The 7907-nt window shown below is 27.8% G+C and overlaps 1 pseudogene; it reads right to left on the minus strand.

Moving 5' to 3' along the window:
• Positions 1-3397: 3397 nt before the first annotated feature.
• Positions 3398-6590, minus strand: LOC111280901 (disease resistance protein SUMM2 pseudogene; annotated as a pseudogene).
• Between the last annotated feature and the right edge of the window lie 1317 nt (positions 6591-7907).

Genomic DNA, 7907 nt, shown 5'->3' on the forward strand with positions numbered 1-7907 from the left:
TAATTTACTTTTAACGTAATGAGTAACTATTAAATTATCAATTATTTAATATTAAGTTATTATTAACAATATAAAAAAAGTTATTTATAATTCACTACTATTAATTAATTACTATTAAAATAAAATTGATTTATTATTAAATTATCACTAATTTACTATTAAGTTATTATTAATTTATTATTAAGTTATCAATGATTAACTATTAAGTTGTCACTTATTTTTCATTAAATTATTCTTTATTTACTACTCTCTTGTTATGCATTTACAATTATATTACAATTAATTTATTACTAAATTATTATGCATTTACTATTATATTATTATTGATTTATTACTAAGTTATCAATTATTGACTATTAAATTATTATTCATATACTAATTTATGCATGATTTACTATTAAGTTATTATTGATTAATTATTAAGTTATCAATAATTACTACTAAGTTATACTGATTACTTTTAGCTTTCATTATTAATTACTAAATTAGCAATCATATACTATTATGTTGTCATTAATTTGCATATATTAAAAAAGAAAGCATCCGCAATGAATGCTAAATGATGTAATTTATAAGATAGAGAAAGAAGTAAGAAAATGTTTAAACGTAAATGACTTGAAAAACAATAAGTAAATGCTCTTAATTTGCTATTTGTAGTTTAGCATAAAATAATAAGTTAAAATCATAACTTTTTATACTAATGTAAGTATCAAAGCAAAGTTAAATTAATGTATAATATATATTAAGTTAATATTTTTAAGATATTCTTTAAATTTTTTAATTCATTGTAAAATAGTACATATTAAGATAAGTTTTGTTAATAATTTGATTGAATGATTTGTTATATATTTTTATACTTGTTAGCGAAGTACAATTTCTTATAAAAGATTGAAAAAATTGAAGTATTATGCCAACAATGAAAATAATAAACTTTACCTTATGTTTCTATCTTTAAGTATATAATTTTAGGTAAAGTTTAATTATGCAAAAGCAATGAGAAAAAATTTACTAAATAAAATTTATAAAAAATATATAGACAATAATTTTAAAAAATATAAAGTTTATAATAATTACTTTCACATTCTCTTTCAAAAATTTCTTTTATTAAATGAAAAGATAGTATATTTCTAATTGTTATTTTATTTTTATTACTATCATTCAAAATGCATTTTTTTTTATATATATTTTGATGTCAACCAACTTTTTCATTTGAAAAGAATAAAGATTATAAGGGGTCATAACGACCCAAATAATATTTAACTGTATGTTATCTTCCTAAATAAGTCTGAACTATAATATCTATTTCAAATGAAATGTTTAAGTTGTTTCCTTCAATCCATATCACAGCAACTTGATTAGCAAGACTTGGGCATAAGAATTTCAAAATCCTTAAAAGAAGATATGTCATTTAATCTTTGCACAATTTGGGTATATGAATTTTCTTCTGGAATTATCATTAATATTTCCATAACTTTTGCACTTAAATTTTTTTTTTCATTCTATTTTGAAATTTAATACCAATGTCATAAAAGTATAATTAAAAATAATATGAATTAATTAACTCAAACTTGAAATAATTCAAGACTCATATTGAGTATACATAAAATTTTTACGCTTTTTGAATTTTAATATAATTAAAAATAATATAATACACATAATTATAAAAATAAACAAATTTCACTTGATTCAATTGATTTTAAACAATCAAAACCTTGGTGGTTATTTAAAATATGAAATCATTGAACCCAAAATTTGAATTGAAATAGCAATCCAATCAGAATCCAACATTTTTTATTTTATTTGAATTTAAGATGATTTTAAATCTAACTTTGTAAAGAAGGAAAAGTTTGCACCAATTATTGAGTCAAATTTGTTCAAGTGATAAGTGAATAATTAAGTATACAATGAATAGATGCAAATAAAACTTAACTCAACCTAATTGATAGTTGATTCTAAAATTAAAACCCAAATTGAAATTATGAGCAGTCAAAATTTAAAATAATTGAAATACTAAATATACAATTAAATAAAAATTTATCGAAAGAATTTTGTTAATTAATGCTTTTAAATCACATTTAAGTTTAGTTAAATTATAATGTATAATAATATTTTTATGTTAAATGTAATAGTGAAAATTAATTTGATGAATTTCAATACTTTTGAATAAATATTACCTAACATAGTAACCTTAAAAATTTTTATATAATCATGAACATTCTTTAACTTATATAATGAAAAGAAAAATGAAAGCTATACAATGTTTTTCCTAAAAAAAGAATTTTATATTGATCCTAAAAAAATTTTAAATCATTAAAATTATATATTTTTCATTAAAACATCATATAGCACTTACTTTATTTATATGACTAAGATAGAGCTATGTATAATCAGTCAATTTTTTTTTCTCATTTTTTTGCTTTGGAAAATCTTCTATTGGTGCTTCCATCAATTAAATATAATTCTACATTCTACCAATTAAAAACATAAAATTTCTTTTATTTAAAAATTTTATTATACAAAAATTTTGATTATATAAAAATATTACAATACATAATTTTAAAAATTACAATGAAATAAAAAAAATTTAATTAATTTATCTTTTGAATTATTTCAAGCGACTAAAAAGATTTAATTATATTATTTATGATCAAATTATCAACTCATGAAATATGCAATTAATAAAATTATTAACATACATATATAGTTAGCAAATCAATTAAAATAAAAACCTGAAAGGAAAAAAATTAGGGATAAAAACAAATATGCTTTAATGATTTAGGAGTCTAATAATGAAAAGAAACTTCTTTTAAATTAAAATTTATAAAAAAAAAACTTATTATGGTACTTTAATCAATCATTTTTAACATTTTGGGAATTAAAAATTTTAATAAGGATATTTTAATCAATCACTTTTAATACTTTTTTAGCGTAATTATAAAAAATTTAATAATAAAAAAGAAAATTAATTTAAATTAAAAGTTATAAAAAATTTACTAAGAATATTTTAATGAATCATTTTTAATCCTTTTGGAATTAAAATTTCAAAATTTTAAGCAGTTTAATTCCGCAGAAAATCTATTTTTAATTTTAGTTGATTTAAATTAAATTTAAATAAATTAATAAAAATTATATATTTAAAAATAAATTTGTTAATTTAAAGATTTATAAAAGTATTTAAGTCAATCACTTTTAACAATATTAAAATTCACACTTTTATACATAGATAATAGTTTATAATTAAAGAAAGACGAGAAGAATATAAATAGTTACTGCACGTGTTTAAATCAAGAAAAAGTTGGTAGCATAACATGTTAGCTGACCATAAATAAAATCAAACAAATTGAGATATTTAGGTTGAAGCTAAAATTATTTACTCAGCATTAAAATGCAGCCTATATTTAAATCCATATAACCAAAAGATTCACCATTAACTTAGTCAATTTAATGAACATGATACAAATCAGAAAATCATCCACGATTTTAGAACGCACCGCAACAGTTTCAAACACAACAATTATAACAGAGACAAATGGTAAAAGTAATATGTTTACTTTGCACTTTCAGTCAAAAGACGTAAAGGAGGGAAGAAAACCGTTTAGAGCACATTCATCCTCCCATTGAAGCTCTTTCCACCATTCTTTCTTTCCCCTAATGCTGATTTTGTTTTCCTTTGCACTGTTGGAGTTGAGTGGAAGTCTTTTCAGCTTTGGGCATCGCCAAACAAAAATTTCTTTCAAACATGAGAAGGGAAGTGTATCCCAGTAAATGCTCTTCAACTCTGGCAAAATCTGTAAGGAAAGAGACTCGAGTTTTCCAAATAGGCTTAAAGTTTCTTCTAGCTCAGCCACTTGACTCAGTTTTCTCTCATTGATTATTTCTTCCATATTATTGCAGAGCATCACACCAAGAGACCTCAGGTTTGGAGCAAGAATTAGCCATGTTATGTCCTTCAATTTTGAACAATCGACTATAAATACATACCGAAGGCTTTGGAAGCAATGTTTGCCTGCAATCAGAGAGGTTTGAATGTGGCTCTGTGTTTTTATCATTCTGCCTTCCCCTCCCCACTCCATCTCCACTTCTTCCAAACTTTCACACTTCCTAAGTTCTAGATGTTCTAGACTCTTCATTTTCGCTAAAGATAAAATATTCAATCGCTTCGAGTCCTTTAACAATTTAAGCTGAATATTTAAAGTGCAGCTGCATAACCTTTCAGTACTCAAAAGTCTATCGAGACCCAAAGCACTTGTTATAGGGACAGTCAACACATTCAAATGGTTCAAGCACTTCAATTCTTCCACCAAGCATTCATTATCATCTTCCTCTTCCTGGCCCAAAGAATAATCACAGCCATACATTCTCAATACTAACAGCTTTGAAAAAGCAGATATCAACTGTCTTGGAATTCTTATGGTAGAATAAAGTATCTCCAAGTTCAAGCATTTAAGCTTTTCTAAAGCCTTCAATCAATTGGTAGCTGTCTTATCCTTGTACGGAAGAGATCGAGACATTCCAGAGACACCAATTTCGAAATTCCCACTGGCAATTCTCCTATACCACTATTGCCTGACAAGTTTAGAACTTTTAAGCCACACATAAATTGGAAGAAGTCATTATTGATCACCTTCAACGGATTATCGTTAAGAAACAAAGTTTGGAGATCAGGACAGTTAGGTGCTTCTGCTAGATTTTCTATCCTGTTCTTCATCAATGACATCCTGCGTATGCTTCCCCGATTCTGAACTTCTGGTAACTTAGTTAATTGATAACCTGCCTCCACAAAAAACCTCCACTTTTCTTCTTCACACTTACATGCTATCCACAAACTCATGTCACGAATCACATCATGCATCTTTATGCGAAATTCATCTATTTCTTCCAATAAACATGCATGAAGAAGAGAACCAATCATTTGGTGGCCTTGGTTTCGAGCTAGACTTGTATTCCCATGTCCATCCAAAAACCCCTCTGCTGTCCAGAAATCTATAAGCTTCTCTTTATCAATTGGGTAGTCCTCTGAGAACAAACTACAGTACAAGAGGCAAGTTCGAAACATGTCATTGGGAAGAGAATCAAAACTGAATTTTAGAAGTGGATATACCTCTTCACCCATGTCTGGAAAAACAGAGGCAGATGATCTCCGACACACTTCAATTGCATCTTTCCATTCTTCAACTTTGTTCTTACAAGCCATGGCACGAGCAATGGTGACAAGTGCGAGAGGTAGGCCTCCACATTCTTTGGCCAATTCATGAGCCAACTCACGAATACATGGATTACTATCGAGTGTTTCTTCACCAACTTTTTCTTGAAATAATTCCCAAGCTTTTTCTTCAGGCAAACACCGCACTTCAATCTTCTTTTGAGCTTCCATTTGGCCACAAACCTTGATAGAACGAGTTGTAAAAACTAGTTTGGAACCATTTTTTTGAGTTGGGAGAGGTATCCCAACCTTAGATAGATCAACTCGCTCCCATATATCATCTAACAGTATAACAAATTTCTTTTCCTTTAAAACCCTGAAGATGTTTAGAGCTTTTTCCTCTGGAGTTTTGTCCTGCCATGTTCCATCATCTATTCCCACCCTTTTAGCAATGTCATCTTGGACCTTTCCGATGTAAAACCCTTTAGATACTACAACCCAAATAACTACATCAAATCGATTTGGGGGTTCACAGAACTTGTTGTTGATTTTGTTCACGAGGGTTGTCTTGCCAACCCCTCCCATGCCATACAGGCCAACAATGCCCACTTGTTCAGCTTCAAGGATGCTCCAAGCTTTATCGAATGTGGATTCCAAACCAACAGTATGCCCAGTAGGTCGTTCAGTTACTAGAGGTGTTGGTTCCTCCTCAGCCACCTTGTCAAAAACTCCCTTGCTCTTATGATCTACAACATCTCGGAGCATTTTGGTAATTTGCTTCCCAAATTTTAGGTTGGACTTGGGACTCATAGAAAAACAACCTCCTACACATAATTTCTTAATTTCCTGAGGACTTTGCTCAATCAACAAATGAGCTCCATTAATCAAAGTTTCTGCCCTCGAAAGCCAGCCTTGAACTTGGTCTAGCCGCTTCAGCTGTTGTTGATCTTCAGCTATTTTCACTCTTCTGATCACATCATTCCTTAGATCCGTCAATTCTGCTAGTGCAATTTTTAAAGCTTCTACGTTTTCTTCAAGCTTGCATACAAACTGTACTTGTCCGGCAACACAATCACAGCAGCGGGTAATGACAGTGTCGCATGAAGCTGAGATCGAGAAGATGTTACCCATAGTTAGGCTTTGGTTTTAAAGGGGGAGTTGAACAATTTCTGGAAAGGAGAAAAAGGAACGAAATCAAAGATGCTTTTTGGAATATCAAGCGAAAGGGTGAAAAAATGAAAGAAAGATATGCAGAAGTGCACGGAAGGCAGAGAATATCTCCTGGAAGTTTTTTTGAAAGATATGCAACTTATGAGAAAAGGCCATGTAGCTACGAGATATATAAGACTCTTGAAATTTTCTTTGCTGTTTACTATAAAGCCAAAAATATTCAACAAGAAAAAAGAAAAAAGGAAAAGGAGTTTCGTAAAATTTTTTATAATATCAATAAAATTGTTTGTGTATTTTTGGAGTTACCAATATTTTATATCGCATATGCGGAATTGTTGCTTATAAGTTTAAATTGTGAATAAATTCAATATATTCAACTTAAAAAAAAAACATTTTTGACATGTTCTTTCTTTTTTTCCTACATTTTTCTTGATAATTAATTCCTAAAGCTTCATTGACATATTCACCCTTTTAGATAGCAATAGTGTATTCTATTAAGCGGTTGGGGTGTATTCTATGTGTAATTTTTATTTTTTATCTAAATGTGGATTTTACATATATTAAAACGGTGTACAATCCATTAAAATAATAATAAATTTCATATATATAAGTAATAAATGTTATGTAATTTTTTATTAAGATTAGAATAATTATAAAATTATATAAATAAAAATATTATAGATAAAATGTTCTCTATGTTTTGATTAACTCTATATAATTTAAAATTATAATTAATTAATTATCAATATAGTCGTAAGGCAGAGGATAAAGAAAACCTTCATTTTGGAAAATTTGTCAACGTCGAGCTTTAACTTTACAATTGCCCTCTTCCTTGTAAAAGATTCTTAAACAAAAGGTTGTTTACTCCATTAAAAATATTCCTTTGGCCGACCAATTTAACTGGTAGTTAGACCACAACCTACAGAGAGAAACACATTAGACAATTTACACGTAATGATATTTATCTTTTTAGGATCAAATAATAACTATATTAAATTAGTTTCTTGCAACAATCATGCATGTATTTTCTGAGCAAAAGATGCCTTTGGGGCCGGGGTGGCTTTTGGCATCTACCTTTTTGCAGAGGCAGCCAAGAGGAAGTTGCTCATCATGCATTATGCTTTCACCGATAAATTAGTCAATAGTGACTAAAAAAACTTAATTTTGTGGGGTAGGTTTTCTGTTGTGTGGAAGAAGCCTTGTACTTTCATTGACTAGTGTTTTGGCATCAACTAATAAATAATTAGCTTAAAAAATTAACAATGTGGGGTCGGCTTTTCTTTTGTGGTCCAATTTGGAGTGCACATCCACGACTAATTAAACTAAATCACTTTCCTATAAGAATATTGGTTAAAACTTTTTCTTTTTTCAATGAAACTAAGAAAGACTAATTAGACGTCAATTGTAATATCTTATACAGAAAAATAGTCAGTCATTTTTAAGAAGAAAAATAGTAAGAATAAGCTTTTTAAATTTAAGTCTTTTTGCATTTGAATTTAGTTTAATTTTATTTTGAGTTATTTAATTAATTTTTTATTTTTTTTATAAATGTATGAAATATGTTATTTTTTAAATTATTTGATTATAAAGAAAA

This window comes from Durio zibethinus, chromosome 28 (genome assembly GCF_047325235.1).
Source record: "Durio zibethinus cultivar Kanyao isolate XHJ-2024 chromosome 28, ASM4732523v1, whole genome shotgun sequence".
NCBI classification, from domain to species: Eukaryota; Viridiplantae; Streptophyta; class Magnoliopsida; order Malvales; family Malvaceae; genus Durio; species Durio zibethinus.